The sequence below is a fragment of the Rhinoderma darwinii genome, chromosome 11 (assembly GCF_050947455.1).
Source record: "Rhinoderma darwinii isolate aRhiDar2 chromosome 11, aRhiDar2.hap1, whole genome shotgun sequence".
Classification (NCBI taxonomy): Eukaryota; Metazoa; Chordata; class Amphibia; order Anura; family Rhinodermatidae; genus Rhinoderma; species Rhinoderma darwinii.
In genome coordinates, this window is record NC_134697.1 from 55,871,233 (window position 1) to 55,895,654 (window position 24,422).

General features: G+C 42.6%; 1 protein-coding gene across 1 annotated transcript in view; it reads right to left on the minus strand.

Annotated features, from left to right (window-relative positions):
• NPFFR1 (neuropeptide FF receptor 1) overlaps positions 1 to 24,422 on the minus strand; it is a 200,443-nt gene that overhangs the window by 43,786 nt on the left and 132,235 nt on the right. The window lies entirely within an intron of this gene.

Consider the following 24,422-nt stretch of genomic DNA (forward strand, 5'->3'; position numbering starts at 1 on the left):
GGACTCGAGGTATGTGGAATTTGGTTAAGAACTGGCTAATAAGTGAAAACATACGATAGTTGTTAATGGAACATCTTTAGATTAAATTACAGTTACGAGTTGGATACCACAGGGGTCAGTATTGGGCCCTCTTCTTTTTAATATGTATATTAACCCCTTAAAGACACAGCCTGTTTTCGCCTAATGGAACCAGGCAATTTTTTTTAAATCTGATGTGTGTCACTTTATGTGATAATAACTTTGGAATGCGTTTATTTTTTCAAGCGATTCTGAGACTGTTTTCTCGTGACACATTGTATTTTAAGTTAGTGGTAAAATTTGATTGATACATTCAGTGTTTATTTTAAATACTAAAATGTAGAGAAAATTAGAATTTTTCTAAATTTAAATGTATCTACTTGTAAAACAGATAGTAATACCGCACAAAATAGTTACTAGTTAACATTTCCCATATGTCTAGTTTATGTTGGCATTGTTTTTCGAACATTTTATTTTTCTAGGACGTTACAAGGCTTAGAGCAGCAATTGCTCACATTTTCAAGAAAATGCAAAATATTTTTGCAGAAAATCTGTTTTTAATTCATTTTTTTCCTGTAACACAGAAGGTTTTACCAGGGAAACGCAACTCCATATTTATTGCACAGATTCTGCAGTTTTTAGAAATATCCCGCATGTGGCCCTAGTGTGCTAATGTATTGAAGCACAGGACTCAGAAGCAAAGGAGCAGCTAGTGGATTTTGGGGCCTCCATTTTATTAGAATATATTTTAGGCAGCATGTCAGGTTTGAAGAGGTTTTGTGGTGCCAAAACAGTGGAAACCCCCCCAAAAAGACACTATTTCGCAAACTACACCCCTCAAGGAATTTATCAAGGGGTATAGTGAGCATTTTGACCAGACAGTTTTGTGTTTTTTTTGCTGAATTTAGTGGAATTAGGATGTAAAAATTAAAGTCTATGTTTTTTCCAATAAAATGTAGAAATCTTCAATATCTACAAGGCATAAAGGAGGAAAACCACCCCAACATTTGAAAAGCAATTTCTCCAGATAACAGCAATACACCACATGTGGTAATAAACTGTCGTTTGGACACACTGCAGGGCTCAGGAGGGAAGAAGCACCATTTGGCTTTCAGAGCTCAAGTTTTGCTGGAATGGTTTTCGGGTGTCATGTCCCATTTGCAAAGCCCCTGAGGGACAAAAAGAGTAGAAATCCCCCAAAAGTGATGTAATTTGGGAAACTAAAGCTCACAAGGAATTTATCGAGGGGTATAGTGAGCATTTAGACCCCACCTTTTTTTTGTGGAATTTAGTGGAATTAGGCCGTGAAAATTAAAATTAAAGGAGAAAATGCACCCCAACAGTTGTAAAACAATCTCTCCTGACTACGGCAATATCCCAGATGTGGTCATAAACTGCTGTTTAGATACACAGCATGGCTCAGAAATGCAGGAGCGCTACTTGGCATGCAGATTTTGCTGGAATGTTTTTTGGGTGCCATGTTGCATTTACAAAACCCCTCCCGGACCAAATCAGAGCAAACCCCCCAAAAGTGACCCCATTTGGGAAACTACGCCCCTGATGCAATTTATCAAGGGTCATAGTGAGCATTTTGACCCCACAGGTTTTTTTGCTGAATTTAGTGGAATTATGCTTTGAAATTGAAAATTAAGTTTTTTCTGACAAAACATGGAAATTTTCAATTTTTACAAGGAATAAAGGAGAAAAAGCACCACAATATTTGAAAAGCAATTTCTTCAGATTACGGCAATACCCCATTATGGGGTCATAAACTGTTGTTTGGACACACGGCAGAGTTCAGAAAGGCAGGAGAGCTATTTGGCATGCAGATTTTGCTGGCTTGGTTTTTGGGCGCCATGTTGCATTTGCAAAACCCTGAGGTACCAGAGTACAGTGGAAACCCCCAAGAAGTGACCGCATTTTGGAAACTACACCCCTCAAGGCATTTATCATTTGCCTGGACATATGACAGGACTCAGAAGTGAAGAGCACAATGCGCATTTGAGGTCTATTTTGGTGATTTTCACAGCATTGGCCCACAATTGTGGGGCTCTGAGGTCAAATAGTAAAACAAACCCCCAAGTAGTGGCCCTTGTTTTGGAAACTACACCCCTAAGGCATTTTAAGGGGTGTAGTGAGCATTTTGACCCCACCTGTGTTTTTTAATTAGAAATTCATGCGCCGCAAATGGTGCAAAGTGAAAATTGCAATTTTCCACTGATATGCCAATTTAGTGCACAATACATTGCGCCCAGTTTGTGCCACTGATGACAAATACCCCATAAAATGTTAAGCGGGTTCTCCTGGGTATGGCGATGCCATATATATGGACGTAAACGGCTGTTTGGGCATGCTGTAGGGTTCAGAAGGGAGGGAGCGCCATTTGGCTTTTTGGAGCGCAGATTTTGCTTAGTAATAGTTCTGTTTGAGATTTTACTGGCATTTCAGTTTATAATGTGGGGGCATATGTAGGCTGGGCAGAGAACATCAGGGCATAATAAGAGGGTATAATAATGTGGTAAATAAATAATAGTTCATAGATGTGTAGCCAGTGTCTCACTGATGGTGCCCAATCTTATCCGCTTTTGGAACACTGCACATTTTGTGTTGTCATATATCTGAGAGACAGAACTTTTTTATTTTTTCTCGACCCGAGCTGTATGAGGACTCATTTGTTGCGGGACAACCTGTAGTTGTCATTGGTACCATTTTGGGGTACACACAATTTTTTGATCCCTTTTTATTCCATTTTTTGACAAGCAAAGTAACCAAAAACCAGCAATTCCGATGATGTTTTTTTGTTTTTTTTCCCCCCAGTGTTGACCGTGGGCTATAAATGACAATTTTACTTTATAGGGGTTAAAGCTTCCTCTCTTTGGAACTTTTTTTAATAACTTTTATTCTGCCCATAGGTAAGTATTAAATAGTAGGAAAAAGGGATGGGGATAAGAAAAAAGAAGGGCAAACGTATCGAAGGGCAATCACTTTTGAGCGCTGCATCTAATGGGTTAATCAGCCGGATCTGAGACTAGCTCCAGTCCTGGCCATCCAGCCGGGTGTCAGCTGTAATATACACCTGCTGGCGATGGTGCGGGCTCAGCTTCCGAGCCCGCAACAGCAACACAACGTGGGTTAAGTCCTTCACAACAACAACGTACGTATACGTTGGATGTCGTTAAAGGGGTTATCCGGGGATTAGAAATTTAAAAAATTGCATTGCACTCATATTTTTATGTAAAAAGAAGTCACTTGCTATTATACTTTAATTAAAAATTCGGTACTAAATGGTGCCGTTCAAACCTGGTGAACTGTTCCCGGAAGTCCTGGAGCTTTTGTAATAATGATGACGTGCCAACACGGCCCCACGTGACTAAGGGCTTGCTTCCGATGCTGTTCGTGTCAGCGTGTTATCAATGGCATGACCGCAGGGGGCTGTCATATTGCCTATTGCTGTAGTCCCCGAGCAGAGCATCAGCTAGTGCTTTGCTCGGGACTCCAGCACTGGTGCCGACATTTGGTCAGGGACTTCAGGAGTTTCCTATAGCTGGAGTTCCCGAGCAGAGCATCAGCTGATGCTCTGTTTGGGGACTCCAGTACTGCTGCCAACGTCACTGTCCATATATGGGCAGTGACGTCGGCAGCAGTACTGGAGTCCCCGAGCAGAGCATCAGCTGATTCTCTGCCTGGGGACTCCCGTACTGTTGCCGACATCACTCTCCAGCGATAGGAAATTCCTAGAGTCACTGTCCATATATGGATATCAGCTGATGCTCTGCTTGGGGACTCCAGTACATATATGGACAGTGACTTCAGGGGTTTCCCTACCAGCAGTCAAAGTATAATTCCTAACTCTTTCCTATGCCCTGCCATAACTACTCATGCAGCTGCATAGCTTAACTCCTGCAGCTTCTTCCCACTGCCTTTAACCCTTACTTCCCCTATACAACAACCTCCCCTATCCTATACATTAACCCCCTCCTATCCTAACCCTGCACACAATATACAGCAGAAGCTGTATTAATCCTACACTACAGTACATCAGCAGCAAATCAAGTTAACCCCTTCACTGCCATCAGCAGCAAAGCAAGTTAACCCCTTCACTGCCATGCAACTACAACCTACCCTTTACCATTTCTCTTTCCCTACAGCCCCTTAATGTATTAACCCATTAGTAACAGGGACAGTTAGAGCCAGGTGAGGGTGGGACATAGAAGCAAGCGTGAGTGTACTGTATTTGATATGTTTGTTTAGGTACTAGAATACTTAATACATATTAAGTTATTACGTGTATTAAGGTATACCGATACTATACCGTGAATATATATTTACTGTGTTGTGTATTTCGTATTTAATAACGGACTGTGATTTGTGTTGGTAATAAACCTATCTTTACTATACACTGGTGTTGTGAATCACCGCGCACACACACTTAGTAGCAAGGCAAATAGATAAGCGTTATACAAGAAAATGAAGGGGAGCTAGGCATAACCCTGGTGACCCTAATTAAAAGGAGATAGCAATAGTGGGAGACATGAGTCAGTGAACCCCACTAAATACGACCCCTTTTACAAATTTGCAGATGATACTAAGTTCTGCAAAGTAATTAACACAGGACAGCAATATAAGATTACAGAGGGATCTGGGCAACTGAAGGCATGGGCGGAGAAATGGCAAATTAAGTTTAATGTGGATAAATGTAAGGTTATGCTCTTGGAACAAGAAAACAAATTTTACAATTATGTACTAAAATATTTAAAACACTGGGTAAAACTACAACTGAAAGGATCTGGGGGATATTGGTGGACAGTGAACTTAACATTAGCAACCAGTGCCAGGCAGCTGTTGTCAAGTTAAATGAAATCATGGGATGCATCAGTAGAGATATATATGCACATGACAATTATTGCCTCTATACAAGTCACTAGTTAGTGACAACCTCTATAAGGCAGGAAATTAATGACTATATGAGATCAGGGCCCATAAAAAAAGAATCTTAACTGTATAATTGAAGTGCACAGAGTTTGTATTGTGTACTGCTGTACAGGCTCAGTCAGGTGCCATATGTACGCAGCTATTTTCCCCTAGAAGCAAAACTTCTAGGGGAGAAATCCTCTGACATATACGTCTGACAGACAGAAATCTCTGGATGCCTCTGTATGAAATCAGAGGCACAGTAAAGGCACCATGCACTAGACTCAAGGCCCTATTACAGCTCCGAATAAAACAGTCTTAATAAGGCTGTATGCATGAGGCTTAATCCCACCTTTAGGCAAAATTCATGTCTGTTAGTTCCCTGCAATCTGGTGGCTGCAGTATTTTATGGCAGTGACCAGATATCACATTTTAGTAAATGAGTTTAAAAAACCCAGGGGTGTAACTCTAGGGGTTGCAGCTGAAGCAGTCAATGTTTATCTTGTATACTTTGATATCACTGTTTAGTATTCCTGTTCTGTAACATAACTGTGTACATTATATTTTAACTATATCAACTTATTCACTATATCCATACTGTGACATCACTTTGTTCATTATCCTTGTATTATGATTTGTATTGCGACAACACTGTGGTCCTTTTGCCATGACAATTATTCCTGTGCCGTTCACTTTATTCATTACATATGTGCTATGTCATCATTATCCCTGTGCAGAGATATCCCTGTTTATTCTCCCTGTATTGTGAAAGCACTTTATTATCCCTGTACTGTGACATCACTGTGTTTATTATCCCTAGACTGTGACATCAATGCATTTTTATCTCTGTACTGTGACATCACTGTGTTTATTATCTCTGTACTGTGACATCACTGTGTTTATTATCCCTGTACTGTGACATCACTGTGTTTATTATCTCTGTACTGTGACATCACTGTGTTTATTATCCCTGTACTGTGACATCACTGTGTTTATTATCCCTGTACTGTGACATCACTGTGTTTACTATCCCTATACTGTGACATCAATGCATTTTTTATTGGTGTACTGTGACATTACTGTGTTTATTATCCATATACTGTGACATCACTGTGTTTATTATTTTCCCTGTACTGTGACATCAATGCATTCTTTATCTCTGTACTGTGACATCACTGTGTTTATTATCCATATACTGGGACATCACTGTTTATTATCCCTGTAGTAAGATATCACTGTGTGCATTTTTCAGGGTCTGTGACATCATTTTCATTTATCTTTATTTTTAGGGGCTTAAGTAAATGAGCTGCAGAGGTTGCAGTTTTGTCAGGGAACTGGTGCCTGAGGTAGTTCCGGTATACTTTAGGCCTCATTTACACGAACGTGATATACGTCCGTGCGACGCGCGTGCTTTTCACGCGTCTCGCATGGACCTATACAAGTCTATGGGGGCATGCAGACAGTCCGTGAGTTTTGCTCAGCGTGAGAGCGCTGAAAAAAACTCACGACATGTTCTAAATTTCTGCGTTTTTCGCGCATTACACACCCATTGAAGTCAATGGGTGCGTGAAAACCACGAAGGTCGCACGTAAGCACTTCCGTGCGAACTGCGTGATTCGCGCAAGAGCTGTCAAACTCTGAATGCAAACAGAAAAGCACCACGTTTACAAACATCCAAACGGAGTGTCTTAGAGATGAGCAAACCGAACTTCACCGGGTTCGGCCGAACTCGTTTTGACCGAACCCGGCAAAAAATGTTCCGGTACGCGACGTCAGGAGACAGTCACTGTCCAGGGTGCTGAAAGAGTTAAACTGGTTCAGCACCCTGGACAGTGACTTCCGATCACAATATATATGAACGTGTAAAAAAAAAAAAAGAAGTTCTGACTTACCGATAACTCCCGGCTTCTTCCTCCAGTCTGACCTCCCGGGATGACAATTCAGTCCAAGTGACAGCTGCAGCCAATCACAGGCCAAGCCTGTGAGTATGAACGTCTTTTTTTTATTCACAGGTTGCTGTATATTGTGATCGGAATTCACTGTCGAGGGTGCTGAAAGAGTTACTGCCGATCAGTTAACTCTTTCAGCACCCTGGACAGTGACTGACGTCGACTAGCCTCATCTCTATGATGGCGGCTGCGCGAAAATCACGCAGTCGCGCATCATACACTGATGACACACGGAGCTGTCAAGTGCCTTTTGCGCACGCAAAACGCTGTGTTTTTTTGCGTGCGCAAAACGCACACGCTCGTGTAAATGAGGCCTTAAATTGCATATAAAGTTGGGGCTTTGTTACAGATTTAGCATCAGGGGCGTGGAATTAAAATAAACACTTTTTTAAACCATTCCATGACTTCTGTAAAGAAAAACCATTGGAAAACAGTATAGCAAATGCAATTACGGTGTGTACCGTACATGTAAAACTGCAATTTTGATTCTGAATAGGGAAAGTGCCTAAAACTGCCTTTTAAGGGTGCAGTCACATATAGATAGATATATAGGTAGATTTTCGTTGCAGAAATTGCTGCGACTTAAAATCAATTCCATTCATCTGAATAGAGTTGCTACTGCAGTAGGCACATACAACCGATTTGTACACATGAAGTGCTAATAGGCTATCTAGATAAACAATAATGTGGTATGGTATGTAAGATAGCGAGTTTGATTATATCAAAATAGTATACCATTATAGGTAAGGATAACCTCGAATATATACCAAGTGTGACTTGGTGTTTTTGACCAAAAACATAAGCAGAAACCTATAAACAGAAATGGTCAAAAAACGAATGCAGACGTAGTAAATAAATAGAAATTCATTTTATTAACAGACAGATACAAACAAGATTTAAAATTTGGAGTCATACAATGTTTAAAAATGGCGTCAAACAAATGCAGGATAAGTAGTATATTCAGGGTATGAATAATCAAAGTACAGGGAGATGAATTAACAGCATGAAGTATACTAGCTGTGCCTGATATGTATACAAAATGGATAGTGCAAGGTTAAAGTGCCATGTGCAAGTATGACGTGCTATTCAATCTATAAAGCACGATTAAATGTATATAAATGCATGGCAGGACATGGAGCAGTGACCTGGCTCTCACAGTAGGACTATGCTAAGAACCCTGAAGAGTACAAAAACACAGTTTAGGAAGGTAAAGGTACATACCCAAATTCAATATCCCGCATGCAGGAGACGCCAGACCCGAATGCCGAAACGCGCGTCGGGTCTGGCATCTCCTGCATGCGGGATCATGAATTTGGGTATGTTAAAATTAGAACTTAATATTGCGTTTTTAGGTGCGTTTGCGTATCTTTTTAAATAAACTTATCCGATACAATTCTGAGATGGAAAAGCACAATAAATTAACATGCTGCAGTTTTTGAAATCTGCATCGCAGGTCAATTTACGTGTGGAAAAATTCTGCAGCGTGTATTTAAGATTTCTTAAAATCCTGTTTACTTTGCTATTACTATATTATGCTGCGTATTTGCCACAGGAAAATGTGCGCAGCAAATCCGCACTTTATAAGCATCGTGTGCATGTGGATTAAATCAGATCTGTGCTTTTTGGCTGCTTTTTTATTAGGATTCACTCATATGTTGCCGTTGAGAAGTTGAGATGCAGTTAGAACTGCATGAAAAAATGCATTCGAAAACCGCATGCGTTATTACCACAATTTGATGCGTCTTTTGACGTGGATGCGTCTTTTGCTGTGTTTTTCACAATGCTGGGAGATGGTGACATCTGCTCTGTTAAATGCAGCAATTCAGTCCACTTTCCGCAGCAGAAATTGACATGCTGCAGTACAAAAAACACGAACCGCAGGTCAATTGCTGCTCTGAATTTTTCTGCAGCGTGTGAACGAGACTTGTTAAATCTCACCCACTTTGCTGTTACTGTATTCTGCTGTGTATTTTCCACAATTCCGGACTGAAAATACGCAGCAATTCCGCTACATGTGGACAGGCCCTTAGGTGCCACAAGTAGTAGATAGGGTTCACACTATGTTGTGGCAAAAAAAAAAGCATGGAAAAACCATGAGTAATACATGTTCAACTGCATCGTGTACGGGCACCCTAAGCATGTATTTACATAGGGGCATATTTTAAAAAAACACCACAGTTTTTACTGCGATTACAAAAATCATGGCAAAAACTACTAATGTAAATACACCTTAAGGCTGGATTCACACGAGCGTGGCGTTTTTGCGGACGCAAAAACGCGGAGTTTTGCGCGCGCAAAAACCACTTGACAGCTCCGTGTGTCATCCGTGTATGATGCGCGGCTGCGTGATTTTCGCGCAGCTGCCATCATAGAGATGAGGCTAGTCAACGTCAGTAAATAGTCACTGTCCAGGGTGCTGAAAGAGTTAACTGATCGGCAGTTAAAGAGGCTCTGTCACCAGATTTTACAACCCCTATCTGCTATTGCAGCAGATCGGCGCTGCAATGTAGATTACAGTAACGTTTTTATTTTTAAAAAACGAGCATTTTTGGCCAAGTTATGACCATTTTTTTATTTATGCAAATGAGGCTTGCAAAAGTCCAAGTGTGCGTGTTTAAAGTAAAAGTCCAACTGGGCGTGTATTATGTGCGTACATCGGGGCGTGTTTACTACTTTTACTAGCTGGGCGTTGTGTATAGAAGTATCATCCACTTCTCTTCAGAACGCCCAGCTTCTGGCAGTGCAGACACACAGCGTGTTCTCGAGAGATCACGCTGTGACGTCACTCACTTCCTGCCCCAGGTCCTGCAATACCAAGCAACCTGTTAAAAAAAAAAAAAAAAAGACGTTCGTATTTACCGCGAACTTCCCTCCCGGCCGTTGCCTTGGTGACGCGTCCTTGGTGACGCGCCTCTCTTGACATCTGGCCCCACCTCCCTGGATGACGCGGCAGTCCATGTGACCGCTGCAGCCTGTGCTTGAGCTGTGATTGGCTGGAGCTGTCACTTGGACTGAATTGTCATCCCGGGAGGTCAGACTGGAGGAAGAAGCAGGGAGTTCTCGGTAAGTCAGAACTTCTTTTTTTTTTTACAGGTTCATGTATATTGTGATCGGAAGTCACTGTCCAGGGTGCTGAAACAGTTTAACTCTTTCAGCACCCTGGACAGTGACTATCTCCTGACGTCGCGTACCCGATTTTTTTTTGCTGTGTTCGGTCAAAACGAGTTCGGCCGAACCCGGTGAAGTTCGGTCCGGTTGTCCGGGCTCGCTCATCTCAAAGACACTCCGTTTGGATGTTTGTAAACAGAAAAGCACGTGGTGCTTTTCTGTTTACATTCATCCTTTTGACAGCTCTTGCGCGAATCACGCAGTTCGCATGGAAGTGCTTCCGTGCGGCATGCGTGGTTTTCACGCACCCATTGACTTCAATGGGTGCGTGATGCGCGAAAAACGCCGAAAGAACGGACATGTCAGCACGGCCCCATAGACAAATATAGGTCTGTGCAACGCGCGTGCAAATCACGCGCGTTGCACGGAAGTTTTTCCCGTTCGTCTGAATAAAGCCTAACTCGCATACTAAGGGTATGTGCACACGGGGCGGATTAGCTGCTGATTTTCTGCAATGGATTTAATTGTGGAGAAAACAATGGCAGCATTTAAACAAAATTCATTCACATGCAGCAGAAAAAATTAGCTGAGAAAACGTTCATAAATTGACCTGCGGTGCGAAATTGTTGCACTTATGTTGCGGCTTTTCCCTATTGAGTTCCATGAGTAGGTAAAAGTCGCAACAAATAGCATATGTTGCAGTTATTGCAACGGAAAAGCTGCGATGCCACCACAATAATCAATTTTAAAAAAAAAAAAGAAACTTTTCATGTTTAACTTGAATAAATAGTCCATACTTCTCTGGCGATGTCAAAAGGACAGCTATTTGTTTCCCCGGCTGCTCTCCATGCTGTTGGCCTCCTCGGATGAAGTTTCATTCCATGTGACTCATGCAGCCAATCACAGGTTACATGAGCATCAGCAAAGGAGGCCGAGCTGAATGGAGACCACAGGTGGGGAGCAGGGATGTGTCACGATGGCAACGCATGTGAAGGTAAGTATTGGCGTTTTGTTTTTCTGCTCTGCTTTCCGCGGCGTTGATTTCGGATTAAAATCTGCACCACAATTTGATACGGCCTTTCAGCCGGATCTCCCTACAGGTTCTAGGTCAGATACGCGCTGTACTTTTCTACAGCAAATCCGACCTGTGTGAACATACCCTAAAGGCTGCATTCACACATGTAGTTTTGATTCTGTTTTTAATGCTATTTTTTTAAACCAAAGGCAAAAGTAAACGCAAAACAGAGGAAACTGCTAAAATGACATGTGTGAATCCAGTCTCAGTCATGATTTGCTGGGAGATACTCTTTGTAATATACCTGCACAGGAGGGCAATCACATCTGAATCACATGCAGCTTATCAGCACTAATGAATGGGAAATCCCTCAGACTTGTGCTAGTAACTTCTCATCTCACCCTCCGCAGCTTCAGTACAGAATAGAGGACAGTTTATCTGTGGAAAGTAGTAGTTGGGTGCTGCTGATATTGATGATGGTGCACAAGAAAATAACAGTCAAAAATGAAGTGCCCCGCAGTGGTCCCTGTATATAAAATCTGATCTAAACATGAAGAAAATAGTGATGGATACTCATTGCCTACATCAAAGTGTAGCAGTCTGACAAGCAATCTGAGTGGAGCACTGGAAGATAAAAACAACTTCAGGTCTCCTGCAGACAGTATAGAATATATAAGGTAAGATCAAATTCATCCCTTATTTTTTTTTTTTTACAATAGACTTTATATGTTAGGATCAGTAGTTGTAAAACATCTCCAGCGCCCTCAGTTCTGATAAACTTGTTGCTATGAATGTACAGTACAAATTAGGCAAGATTCATAGGCAGATAGTCTGTCCTGAAGATCCCTGATGGGAGGTGGGACCGTGCCGCTACCCGACCCACAATGTTGCCTTTATATTTTCTTATCCTCTTAGTGAGGCTTATTGTATTACACTGTATAATGTCTGGGAAATTGTGTGATGGTGAAATGCAGGGAAACCTGGCTTTGTGTATGTTTTGGCTGAGAATACAATCTGGGAGTTGTAGTTCTCAAGCGCCTTTATATTTTGTTTTCTGGTAGTCTATAGAGTCTAGGGCCGGACTGGGACTTAAAATCAGCCCTGGCATTTTTAAGCACACCGGCCCACCGCAGGCCATACGCAGCCACCAGTGTTGGGCTGGGACCACCTTTCATCTATACAAGACATGGGGAGATTTATTAAAACAGGTGTAAATGAAAAGAGGAATAGTTCTTGATAGCCCCAACTCCAACGAATCCACTGCTTTTCCACGAGAATAATGTACATGCTCGTTATTCTAGAGGATTGTTTTGTATATAGTGCCCCACATATAGCCCCCCCTGTATATGGTGTCCCACATATAGCCCCCCTGTATATGGTGGTCCATATATAGCTCGCCCCCCCCCGTAGATAATGCCGCTCAGTGGGAAAAAACCCCCACAACTTTACATACTCACCTCGATCCCGTTCCCATGTCATCCTATGTCAATGCAGGCCTGCTCTTTTCTGAGCAGGTCTGCTGGGGCTGAACGACGGCGCTGATTGGCAGGGCAGAATGAGTTGACCCGTCAATCCGTGCCTTTCAACAACAGCATAGTTGAAATGCGCTGATTGGCAGAGCAAGTCTTTCTGCCCTGCCAATCAGCGTCATTGTAAGGCAGGTACGTGTTCAGGATTCAGCGTAAGATACAGCTGCTATGTATTTTTTTTTTTTATAAAAATTAAATATAAAGTTGCACAAAACACACTGACAATTTATTTAAAAAAAAAAAATAAAAATCCACTTTAAAGAGTTACACAGCCTTTAGGGTATGTGCACACACACTAATTACGTCCGTAATTGACGGACGTATTTCGGCCGCAAGTCCCGGACCGAACACACTGCAGGGAGCCGGGCTCCTAGCATCATACTTATGTACGATGCTAGGAGTCCCTGCCTCGCTGCAGGACAACTGTCCCGTACTGTAATCATGTTTTCAGTACGGGACAGTTGTCCTGCAGCGAGGCAGGGACTCCTAGCATCGTACATAAGTATGATGCTAGGAGCCCGGCTCCCTGCAGTGTGTTCGGTCCGGGACTTGCGGCCGAAATACGTCCGTCAATTACGGACGTAATTAGTGTGTGTGCACATACCCTTAATGCAAACAATCAGATCTTTACTAAAAACCATCGTCCAGTACAACACGCAGCACATGCAGTTTTACCAAAAGTCGGTGCGGTTTTCAAATGATTGTAAGGGTATGTTCACACGGCCAAATTTCAGACGTATACGAGGCGTATTATGCCTCGTTTTACGTCTGAAAATACGGCTCCAATACGTCGGCAAACATCTGCCCATTCATTTGAATGGGTTTGCCGACGTACTGTGCAGACGACCTGTTATTTACGCCTCGTCGTTTGACAGCTGTCAAACGACGACGCGTAAAAATACAGCCTCATCAAAAGAAGTGCAGGACACTTCTTTGGACGTTTTTGAAGCTGTTTTCTCATAGACTCCAATGAAAACAGCTCCAAAAACGGACGTAAAAAACGCCGCGAAAAATGCGAGTTGGTAAAAAAACGTCTGAAAAGCAGGGTCTGTTTTCCCTTGAAAACAGCTCTGGATTTTCAGACGTTTTTGTTGACTACGTGTGAACATACCCTTATGGTTTGCAAAAAACTGCATGGACATTGAGGGTATGTGCACACACACTAATTACGTCCGTAATTGACGGACGTATTTCGGCCGCAAGTCCCAGACCGAACACACTGCAGGGAGCCGGGCTCCTAGCATCATACTTATGTACGACGCTAGGAGTCCCTGCCTCGCTGCAGGACAACTGTCCCGTACTGTAATAATGTTTTCAGTATGGGACAGTTGTCCTGCAGTGAGGCAGGGACTTCTAGCATCGTACATAAGTATGATGCTAGGAGCCCGGCTCCCTGCACTGTGTTCGGTCCGGGACTTGCGGCCGAAATACGTCCGTCACTTACGGACGTAATTAGTGTGTGTGCACATACCCTAACAATCATTTGAAAACTGCGCTGACTCATGGGAATGCAGCATGTTGACATGGTTTTCAGCTGTATCGTTGTAAGACAGCAGCTACTATATGTATATACTGTACGGGATATGATCCCACAGGATGGATACGTTGTGTAAAAGAATACAGCGTATACGCCCTGTGCACGACAGGGAATTCCGGCTGAAAAACCCGCAGCAAATTGTGGGGCAGTTTTTCAGCCAGGAATGGGCGCTGCAAAAAAAATGGATACTTACCATGGCGACGCTTCCCTCCTACATCCTGCAGCCCTGGGATGATGTTTCTTCCCATGTGACCGATGCAGCCTGCGATTGGCTGCAGCAGTCACATGGCTGAAACGTCATCCCAGGAGGCCGGCTCGGATAAAAAAAAACCTAAATTCTGGGTAAGTATAAGATTTAAATTTTTCCTGAGTTGTAAATTTCTGAGCTTTTTTTTCCGCTCATCGTGTGGGTGAGATTTGTTCAAATCTCACACACTCTGCTGCTACTGCATTAAGTCTTGTCCACACGTAACGGAATTGCTGCGTATTTTCCATCCGGAGTTGCGGATGGAAGATACGCAGAATACAGTAGCAGCAAAGTGGGGGAGATTTATCAAATCCTGTCCACACGCTGCGTAAAATTTCTGACAAGAAGTTTACCTGCAGTGCGTATTTTTCGTACTGCAGCATGTCCATTCCAGCTGCGGAAAGTGGAATGAATTGCTGCGCTTTTCAGAGGAGATATCCCACAACATTGAAAAAAACGCAGCAAAATCCGCTCCATTTTCTGCAGCAATTCCAATACGTGTGGAGAAGCCGTTATGCTGTGGATTTAGGGCTTGTCCACACACAATGGAATTGCTGCAGAAAATTTCTGCAGCAATTCCGTTTGAAAGTGAAAGGCTTTCCACTGTGGCAAAAACGCACCATTTCCTGCAGTGTTTGCGACAGAAAATGGTGCGTAAATTGCTGGGTTTTTCTCAACGTCTCCTATGAAAAAGGCAGCAATTCTGCACACTTTCTGTAGCGGGAATTGACATGCTTTGGTCTGTAAATTACGCACTGCAGGTCAATTTCGGCTTGGAAATTTTACGCAGTCTGTGGGTGAGATTTGTTAAATGTCCCCTACTACGCTGTATTCTGCTAAGTTTTTTTCCAGCCGGAAAAAAAGGAGCAATTCAGGAGCGTGTGGATGAGCCCTTACAACAACGATATCCATTCGTAAAATCTGCAGTATTTAAACTACGAGTGAAATAAATACAGCTATAGCGCTCTCCACACATATATATATATATATATATATATATATATATATATACGCAAACAATATACACTATGTGTGTGTGTGTGTGTGTGTGTGTGTATATATATATATATATATATAACACGCGCGCACACATGACATACACTATATATATATATATATATATATATATATATATACACCCACACATGTACACATCACATATATATATAGTGTATCACATACACATCACATACACTACACCGCATTCCAAATTATTATGCAAATGTTATTTTTCGCTGATTTTCCTAAATAGTCGATGCAAATGACAGTCAGTATAATCTTCAAGCCATCAACCGTTGGAGTATAATACAAATTTTATTGAACAAATCTCTAATGATAAGTTTTGTTTTTTTAGAAGTAAAAAACTCAAAATGCACTGTTTCACATTATTATGCACAACAGAGATCAAAACATTTTAAAGGTTGTAAAGAGAACTAAAATGGTAATTTGTTGAATTTGCAGCATCAGGAGCTCATATTTACAGAAATCAAAAGCTCTTTCAATCAAAAAAACTTAGCAAGCCAAGTTACATGTTAACATAGGACCCCTTCTTTGATATCACCTTCACAATTCTTGCATCCATTGAATTTGTGAGTATTTGGACAGTTTCTTTGCAGGATGTCAGAATAGCCTCCCAGAGCTTCTGTTTTGATGTGAACTGCCTCTCACCCGCATAGGTATTTTGCTTGAGGATGCTCCAAAGGTTCTCAATGGGGTTGCGGTCAGGGGAACATGGGGGCCACACCATGTGTTTCCCTCCTTTTATGCCCATAGCAGCCAATGACCCATAGCAGCATGAGATGGTGCTTTGTCATGCATGAAGATAATTTTTCTACGGAAGGCACAGTTCTTTTTGTACCATGGAAGAAAGTGGTCAGTCATAAACTCTACGTACTTTGCAGAGGTCATTTTCACACCGTGAGTGACCCTAAAGGGGCCTGCCAGCTTTCTCCCCATGATTCCAGCCCAAAACATGACTCCGCCACCTCCTTGCTGACGTCGCAGCCTTGTTGGGACATGGGGGCCATTCACCAACCATCCACTACTCCATCCATCTGGACCATCCAGGGTTGCACGACACTCATCAGTAAACAACACAGTTTGAAAATTAGTCTTCATGTATTTCTGAGCCCACTGCAACCGTTTCTGCTTGTGAGCATTGTTTAGGGGTGGCCGAATAATAGCTTTATGCACACTTGCAAACCTCTGGAGGATCCTACACCTTGAAGTTTGCGAGACTCCAGAGGCACCAGCGGCTTCAAATACCTGTTTGCTGCTTTGCAATGGCATTTTAGCAGCTGCTCTCCTAATCCTATTAATTTGTCTGGCACAAACCTTCCTCATTATGCCTTTATCTGAACTAACCCGTCTGTGCTGTGAATCAGCCACAAATCTTTTCACAGTACGATGATCACGCTTAAGTTTTCTTGAAATATCCAATGTTTTCATACCTTGTCCAAGGTATTGCACTATTTCAAGCTTTTCGGCAGCAGAGAGATCCTTTTTCTTTCCCATATTGCTTGACCTGTGGCCTGCTTAATAATGTTGAACGTCCTTCTTAAGTAGTTTTCCTTTGATTGGGCACATCTGGAAAACTAATTATCACAGGTGTCTGAGATTGATTACAATGATCCAAAGAGCCCTAAGACACAATACCATCCATGAGTTTAATTGAAAAACGAATAATTAAATGTTTGACACTTAAATCCAATGTGCATAATAATTTGGAACACGGTGTATACACACACACATCACATACACTATATTTATACACACACACACACACTATATGTATATACACACTACCGTTCAAAAGTTTAGGGTCACTTAGAAATTTCCTTATTTTTGCAAGAAAAGCACAGTTTTTTTCAATGAAGATAACATTAAATTAATCAGAAATACACTCTATACATTGTTAATGTCCTAAATGACTATTCTAGCTGCAAACATCTGGTTGTTAATGCAATATCTACATAGGTGTTTAGCGGCCCATTTCCAGCAACCATCACTCCAGTATTCTAATGGTACATTGTGTTTGCTAACTGTGTTAGAAGGCTAATGGATGATTAGAAAACACTTGAAAACCCTTGTGCAATTATGTTAGCACCGCTGTAAACAGTTTTGCTGTTTAGAGGAGCTATAAAACTGACCTTCCTTTGAGCTAGTTGAGAATCTGGAGCATTACATTTGTGGGTTAGATTAAACTCTCAAAATGGCTAGAAAAAGAGAGCTTTCATGTGAAACTCGACAGTCTATTCTTGTTCTTAGAAACTAAGGCTATTCCAATGCGAGAAATTGCCAAAAAACTGAAGATTTCCTACAACGGTGTGTACTACTCCCTTCAGAGGACAGCACACACAGGCTCTTACCAGAGTAGAAAGAGAAGTGGGAGGCCCCGCTGCACAACTGAGCAAGAAGACAAGTACTTTGGAGTCTCTAGTTTGAGAAATAGACGCCTCACAGGTCCTCAACTGGCAGCTTCATTAAATAGTACCCGCAAAACGCCAGTGTCAACATCTACAGTAAAGAGACGACTCCGGGATGCTGGCCTTCAGGGCAGAGTGAAAACTCTGAGACTGGCTAATAAAAGGAAAAGATTAATATGGGCAAAAGCACACAGACATTGGACAGAGGAAGATTGGAAAAAAGTTTTATGGACAGACGAATCGAAGTTTGAGGTGTTTGGATCACACAGAAGAACATTTATGAGACGCAGAACAACTGAAAAGATGTTGGAAGAGTGCTTGACGCCATCTGTCAAGCATGGTGGACGTAATGTGATGGTCTGGGGTTGCTTTGGTGCTGGTAAAGTGGGAGATTTGTACATGGTAAAAGGGATTTTGAATAAGGAAGGCTATCACTCCATTTTGCAACGCCATGCCATACCCTGTGGACAGGGCTTGATTGGAGCCAATTTCATCCTACAACAGGACAATGACCCAAAGCACACCTCAAAATTATGTAAGAACTATTTAGGGAAGAAGCAGGCAGCTGGTATTCTATCTGTAATGGAGTGGCCAGCGCAGTCACCAGATCTCAACCCCATAAATCTGCGGGTGAATTATGGGCCCATGCACATTACCATGGTTTCCATGGTCTGTTCATTGGCCGGGAGCCTGGACCGCAAAAACATGGGACATGTCATTATACGGGATGCATTTGGAGTCCGGGCTCATTGAAATCAATGTGTGCAGTCCGTGATATGAGGGCGGCCCGCATATGACACTCCCCGGCCGGCCATGCTGCATTTACAGGGCCATGCACATGGCTACGGTCTTGTGCATGAGGCCTTAATAAATGTAATAACTTTGATAAAACTCTTGTCTTCATGCAGCTGCCATTAGGGAGAGCTCCCTGCACTGGAAATTTTGCATCACTCATTGAACGCCATAAAAAATTCACATGCAGTGAACTCCCCTATAGTGGTGGCAGAAAGAATTTCATCCTTAGGGCTTATTTAGACTAATGTGATATACGTCCGTGCAACGCGCGTGGTTTTCACGTGCATCGCACGGACCTATTTTAGTCTATGGGGCCGTGCAGACTGTCCGTGAGTTTCACGCAGCGTGTCCGCTGCGAAAAACTCACGACATGTCCTATATTTGTGCGTTGTTCGCGCATCACGCACCCATTCAAGTCAATGGGTGCGTGAAAATCACGCGCAGCACACGGGGCTGACACACGGAGCTGTTAAGTACCTTTGCGCGTGCAAAATGCCGCTTTTTTTGCGTGCGCATAATGCACACTCTCGTGTAAATCCGGCCTTAAACTGGATTTTTCCCCTAGAGGAGTATCCAGGCACTAGGAAACCCCCCGTATGTGTGCCTCTGGTTGCAGTATGCATTCCTGTAACTAGAACTGGTGCATAATGTGATCTGTAACTCGTGACCAGCCATAGAATACGTTTGCTGGTGTTACATGTGTCAAGTGGCCGTATTACCCATAGCAACAAATCTGAGTTCATGTTTGGCTTCGTTCACATCTGCGTCAGGGCTCTGTTCTGGCGTTCCGTCTGTGCTTCCTGTCAGAACGGAACCCTGACTGAAACAAACAGAAAACATAGCTTTAGGTTTGTATCACCATTGATTTCAATGGTGACAGATCCAGTGCAAATGGTTTCCGTTTGTCTCAGTTGTGCAAGGGTTCCGTCGTTTTGATGGAATGAATAGCGCAGTCGACTACAGTATTGCTTCTGTCAAAACGACGGAACCCTTGCACAACTGAGACAAACGGAAACCATTTGCACCGGATCCGTCACCATTGAAATCCATGGTGATACAAACAGAAACCTATGGTTTCCGTTTAACTTGTCAGTGTTCCGTTCCGACGGGAAGCTCCGACGGAACGCCAGAACGGAGCCCTGACGCAGATGTGAACGAAACCTAACATTTTTCCAATGCGGTTTATAAATGACAGGCTGAATACTGGTTGCATACCTCCCAAGCTTCTGAGGAAAGACAGAGGGAGCGCAGTGTGTAGCATGGCTTTGCAAATGTTTTGGATTTGGTCTCCGCCCGTGTAATGCCGTATCTATAAGGGTATGTTCACATGGCTTATTTTCGGCTGTTTTTCAGGCCGTAAACGGCCGAAAAATCGGAGGCAGAACGCCTCCAAACATCTGCCCATTGATTTCAATAGTAAAAACAGCGTTCTGTTCCGACAAGCCGTTTTTACGCGCCCGTTATGAAAAATGACCGCCTAAAAAACATCCGCGAAAAAGAACTGCAGGTCACTTCTTGAGCTGTTTTTGGTGCCGTTTTTCATAGTCTCTATTGAAAACCGCTCCAAAAACATGCGTAAAAAAAAAACAGTAAAAAACATCCGAAAATCAGGCGCTGCTTTCCCTTGAAAACCGCTCTGTATTTTTAGACTTTTTTGGTTAAGCGTGTGAACATACCCTAAGTGGATACAATGACAATCAGCTACACGGTGCCTGTATACATAATGCTCTATAGTGGCCAGATAAAATAATGCACACATTTTACGGAGTGCCATGCAGTGCTGAGAGGACCATAAAGTACCCGTTTATTGTATGGAGTGCACACCTAGTACTATGGCTGGATTCACACATCACATATTTGTTGTTGATTTTGGTGCAAATTTTTGGCCCAAAGCCAGAAGTGGTTTCAAAAAGATTGGGAAATCTAAAGGAAGAACTTCTACTTCCCCATCCTCCTGGATCCATTTCTGGCTTAGGCCCAAAAATCAGCATTAAAATCTGCAACAAACATGCGATGTGTGAATCAGCCTAAACCTAAAGCCCACTTTGTCTCCGTTTCCTGTGTCGTTTATTACAATCGGTTGTTCCCGGTTATCGGAGTATCCGGTTACACCAATCTGAATACAGCTCCAGGATTTCTTTGGCTACTTTGCCACAATCTACAAAACACAATAAAACTCTAAGGGCCCATGTATTAGGGATCTGTGTTGTATGGATCCATGATCTGATGCCCATAGCTTTTCCGGTGTATATACGCTAAACATATGGCAAGGACGTTATGTCAATGGGGCCTAAGACGGAGTACATCTAATCAAGACTACATAAAACACATTATTTGCTGTTTTTTTTTTTGGTCTACCTACTTATCATTATTTCCCATAATCAGATAACAAACACATTTTATGTGAACGGAAACAATCTTGCTGTCTATTTGTAGACTTTACATGATAACTTGCAAGATGCAATTAATTATTCCCACAAGGTTTTCTTTTGATCCTCATCTCGTCATTTCTTTTTCATTATTTTTCTTCTATTCTACAGTGCGACCCCTTGCTGCGACTTGAACCTATTAGAGCTTTTTCACTTGTTGTAATCATATTGCGGTTTATTGCTGCAATTACTTACACGCGATTGTGAATATGCCCTTGTTTGGATAGGAAAACATTTGTCCAACCCTGTATTGACTGCCTGGAAAAAAACTTTTAATTTGTGATTATTTCAGAATACATAAACCTTCAGAACTATACATTTCATAATCACAATGGTGGGAAACTGACTGATAAAATAGTTATCAGAATTTTTTAAAAATTTGACTTGTCAAGTTCCGAAATCTCTTCTTTCCAGCTGCTGATTGTACTTAGCCAATACGAAGAAAAGGATCATATTTGAAACACTTTCTTATCTTGCTTCATTCTCATGAATATGGAAAATTAATACGAAAGCGTGAAGAGTGTGAAGAATCCAACAAGGCGTGAAATGCATTTCTTTTCAATAATTAAAAGTGGAACTAATACTACAAAAAAAAATATTTTCGAATTTGAAGAAGAAATTCACTGCAAAGTCTCAGCTGAAATAGTTCTGTCTTTTCAAGAGAATGTCGAATAATGAGGGAATTAGTCTGCTAAACATCTATTCTTATCCATAAAAGAATTGATCAGTTTTGACAAACCCTTGTAATGTAAGTTGTTTCCCTCTTACAAGCTTATCAAATTAAAGGGAGGGGGTGGTTTGCTGAAATCCTACATCTCCTAAAATTCATAGAATGGCTGCATCCCATTCACATAGCGGGAGTGCCCAGTAAAATGCAATTACTTTAGCCTTGTAAATCCCTCCACAATAAGGCCCCATGCACATGTCCGTGTTCGGTCCGTGATATATGTTCCGCATGTCGGCCAAGCCGGGCTCCTAGCATCATACTTCTCTATGACGCTAGGTGTCACTGCCTTGATGCTGGACAACTGTCTCTGTAATGATGGGGGTAGGGAAACAGACAAGTGAGCCCTAATCTACCCACCACTCAGTCCCTGCCTACTTGCAACGACCCGCCCTAGGCAACGGGGTACAACTGGGCGACAGTCCCTACGCTCAATAAGTGCACGACGGACAAACCGACAAGGGTACACAGAAGCTAAGGGAAATGGGGCAGTTGCCCATGGCAACACCGTGAGCAACAAGAGTGGTGAACTAGCCGAGTCAAACCAGGAGTGTACGAGGTACCAAACGCAGAGCAGGAGAGTAGTCAGTAAGCCAGGGTCAGTATGAAGCAGAGACAAATAGTTCAAGAAGCTGCAGCAGGGCCAGGAAACCAAACGAGAAGAATCACAAGCAAGGAGGAACAGTATAAATAGACAGAGGGCGGGAGCTAGCTCCGTCTGGCCAGGCTGTGATAGGCTCTCCCACTCCTAAGCCTGCCATCCTGAGTGGTGGGAGATGGAGTCAGTCTCACAGACATAGAAGCTGGTGCAGACTGATTACCTATGGGCGTGGACACAGAAGCTGTGCCTGGCAGATCCTTTACAGTCTCGCACTGTGATCATGTTTTCAGTACGGGACAGTTGTTCCGTGGACAGGCAGTGACACCTAGCGTCATAGAGAAGTATGATGCTAGGAGCCCGGCTCCCTGCACTGTGCTCTGTCCGGGACATGCGGCCGATATGCGGAACGTATATCACGGACCGAACACGGTCATGTGCATGGGGCCTTAGTTTTCAGAAACTCTGTAAATAGCACTCCACTCTTTTTTTGTTCAATTTTTTTTCTCCAAAAATTTACTTTGAACAAAATTATGAAAGCATAATTTACGTTTTTGTTTCAGCAAATATAACACTTTGCTCTTGTATACACTGAATGGCCGCTTTATTTAGAGACACCTGCTCTTTCATGATTGGAGCTTCACCATATGGAAATTAGACACGTGACCCTGGAGTGTAGCATATAATCAATTTAGCAAGTTTTCCATGGATCCATTTTAGGGCTTGTCCACATGTAACGGAATCGCTGTTTTCGTAACTCCCATAGTAGTGAATGGCAGTTACAGAAGCAGAGTAGCATGCGAGTTACGTGGTTTCCGTAACTACCATTTAGTTCTATGGGACTTAACCCCTTGCGTACCTTAGACGTAATAGTACGTCGCTGGCCGCTTATTCCAGCGTACCTTCGACGTACTATTACGGTGCAGGAATAAACTGTCACTATGTGAAATCACATAGTGACAGAACAGCGGCGGCAGCTGTCATTGACAGCTAACCGTCTCTGCTACCGGCCTGGGGACCAATTAGCAGTCCCCAATGCCGGCGATTGCTGTGATTGGTCAGTCTCTGAAGACTGACCAATCACAGCCGTCTGTGACGTTTTCTGCAGGAGAAAGCTCCTGTCACTTTCTCTGATCTCCTCACTTCTGTGAGATACGTGAGGAGATCAGAGAAAGCGGTGTAAAAAAACAAAACACTATTTTTATTAACCCCTTCCCGAAAATGGGCGTATAGTAACGCCCTGAGGATGAAGCGGGCACAGGAGCTGTGCTCGCTCCATCTTCATCGGATGTCGGCTGTAATATACAGCCGACATCCCACTGCAACTACAGCGATCACTGTCCTCTCCGATCGCTGTAGTTTAACCCCTTAAATGCCGCTGTCAATAGCGACAGCGGCATTTAAGTGATTGATACAGAGGGAGGGGGCTCCCTCTGCACCCCATTGCCCCCCCCCGCGAAAAATCGCGGGGTTCTGATGGTTGCAATGGCAACCAGGAAGCCTAGCAACGGCTTCCTGGTTGCCAGGTACGGGAGCCTATTAGGTCCTGCCCAAGGCAGGACATAATAGGCTCAACTGTCAGTTGTAAAGTGACAGTTACAATACACTGCACTACATCAGTACATACAGAAGTAGTGCAGTGTATTGTGCAGGGGATCAGAAGATCAGATCTTCCAGTTCCCTAGTATGTGTAAAATAAAAAGTGAAAAAAAAGTTAAAAAAAAGTTTTCAATAAATAAATACAAGTTTTACGTAATAAAAAGAATAATCGCCTTGTTTCCCTGACCAAGCCCTTTATAATTAGAAAAAAAATGAAAAAAAAAGACAAAAACTAGACATAATAGGTATTGCCGCGTTCGTATCGGCCTGACCTAAAAAAATATCATATTATTTATCCCGCACGGTGAACACCGTAAAAAAAATACCATAAAAAACAATGGCAGAATTTCCTTTTTTGGTCACGTTGTTTCCAAAAAAATGGAATAAAAAGTGATCAAAAAGTCGCGCGTAGCCAAACATGGTACCAATAAAAACGACAGTGTGTCACGCAAAAAATGTATGTACTCCGCACAGATTACATATGCCCCCACATTATAAACTGAAACACCAGTAAAACACTAAACAAAACTACTACCAA